The sequence below is a fragment of the Neomonachus schauinslandi genome, chromosome 9, assembly GCF_002201575.2.
Source record: "Neomonachus schauinslandi chromosome 9, ASM220157v2, whole genome shotgun sequence".
Lineage (NCBI taxonomy): Eukaryota > Metazoa > Chordata > Mammalia > Carnivora > Phocidae > Neomonachus > Neomonachus schauinslandi.
In genome coordinates, this window is record NC_058411.1 from 16,503,791 (window position 1) to 16,506,114 (window position 2,324).

At 40.6% G+C, this 2,324-nt stretch overlaps 1 non-coding gene across 1 annotated transcript; it reads right to left on the minus strand.

The window, feature by feature from the left end:
- Nucleotides 1–1,869: 1,869 nt before the first annotated feature.
- Nucleotides 1,870–2,000, minus strand: LOC123325816. Its single transcript, XR_006540661.1, has one exon. It is a non-coding gene; the product is annotated as a small nucleolar RNA SNORA63 (small nucleolar RNA).
- Between the last annotated feature and the right edge of the window lie 324 nt (nucleotides 2,001–2,324).

A 2,324-nucleotide genomic window follows, 5' to 3' on the forward strand; every position in this document is an offset into this window, starting at 1 on the left:
TCATGCATGCGCCTTAAGGAAACATATGCCCTTATATACATTGCGTGCTATGTAGGAGACTTGTGCTCCTCCTTGGGCAAAGATTTTAATATTATAATGAGGTAAAGGTAATTGTCAGTCATTCCAGAGGCCACTTCATGGTCCATCTGCACAAGCATCAGTCTGGGTGCTTTGAGCCACCTGACCAGGCAGTCATTACTGCCTGAGGGGTAGTTTTGGTTTCCAGTATGGGATGCTAAGCACATAGCGTTCTTTGCCTGAGTTAAGAGATAAACTGGAAAGAAGAGCTTAAGGGAAAATGTGAGACAACGGTCAGTGGGTAGAAGTGGGTGAGCAATAAAGGTCAGGTCCTGAGGTCTACCTGAAGACAGAATGAAGGGCAAAATTCTCAGAATGTGAAATTATAAAAAGATACCCAGCACCCGTGGTTGTTTTTAGACACAATTATAGGAGAGAGAGAGAGAGAGAAACAGAGAGAGAAGAAGAGAAACGAGAAGACAATGACAGCAAGAAGAAGGAAAGGAGAGGGAGGAGGAAAAAAAGAAGGAAAGCAGACAAGAGAGTGAAAGGAAGGGAGATTCTCTTCATGAAGCCATGAAGAGCCTCTGACAGTGCTTCTTACTCTATTTTTGATCGGGAATCTTGTTTGCTTGTTTGCTCATTTTCACACTAAAAATAATGTACTCACTTTCCAGAAAATGAATATCCTTTCAAATAAAAGCATTGGATAAAAAGTTCATTTTCCACAAACCTTTCAAAGTTGACATTCTCCAATTTAAAAAGAATAATTAAGAATACTGGAATTTGATTTACATGATCTTCTTGTAAAAGTCACAGATCTACTGTCTTCACACTGCCTGTTTCACCCTAGAAACCCGAGAAATACTCTTTTTTTTTTTTTTTTAAGATTTTATTTATTTCTTTGTGAGAGAGAAAGAGAGCATGAGCGGGGCAGAGGGAGAGGGAGAAGCAGGCTCCCCACTGAGCAGGGAGCCCAATGTGGGGCTGGATCCCAGGACCCTGAGATCATGACTTGAGCCAAAGGCAGATGCTTAACCCACTGAGCCACCCAGGCGCCCTCCTTCTTTTTTTTTCCCCTAAAGATTTTACTTATTTATTTATTTGAGAGAGAGAGAGAGATAGAGCATGAGCTGGGGTCAGTGGAAGGGTGGGCAGAGTAGAAGCTCCAGAAATATTCTACTTAATCAACTAACGGAAGGGTGTGCTCCTGAAGGAGGTGCAGATGCAGCAATTTGGTTTGCTCTTAGGTTTTGTGGTAGTTTTAAATGCTTGATATATCAGAATAGATCTTCCTCTGCCACCTTACAACCGCACAAGGTTGACTGCAATTACCAAATTCACCTCCGTACACTTTTCTTGCCTAAATGATTTTTCACTAAAGACCAAAACAGCAGTCTTCAAAAATATTTTGCTTTCATTCTCCCTCAAAGAGCTGTTTCCAATTACAAATATTTCATCGTAATTTTAGAAGTTTATTTTTGGTTAATGGGAGATAAAGATACTAAATATTTTGTAAGATGTAACAGGGATTTACTGTAATTGGAATAAGTAGTTCATACTTTGATAAAATGGATTTTAAACACCTATTGAATGTTACACACCCAATCTTAAAGAATCATGTACATTTTTTTTTTAAGATTTTATTTATTTATTTGACAGAGAGAGACACAGCGAGAGAGGGAACACAAGCAGGGGGAGTGGGAGAGGGAGAAGTAGAGTCCCCGCTGAGCAGGGAGCCCGATGCGGGGCTCGATCCCAGGACCCTGGGATCATGACCTGGGCCGAAGGCAGACGCTTAATGACTGAGCCACCCAGGCGCCCCTCAAGTCAGTCTTCTACTTGGTAAACATGTCTGAGACCATGCATCCCTGGCTGCTAAGCACCATGGCGGACAGGGATAGAAAGGTAACAGCTTTATTTTGAGCAGGCGGCAAAGACAAGGCAGCACTTTATAGCTACATTGTAACTAGATCCTGCATCTCATGTACATTTTTTTATCCTTGGATTTTATTTAATATGTCTTGAGAAATTTGGTCATCTGAGACAAAAATTTAGTTAGGTTTAAGAGAATCAGGTTCAGTTACCCCCTAACACATAGACCTTTTGATTTCAGAATGTGCAAGGAAAAATAGGAAGACCAGTAAGTTTAAATCATATCCGTGAATCATTAGAGGAGTTTCTGCAAAACCAACATATTTAATCTCTTCGTTCCACAATTAAGGTTAGGGTTATGCTTTTCTTTGCTGAAATGAGGGAAAGATTAATAGGATCACGGTCTAAATCTCTCAGGCAGCTTTAGAAAC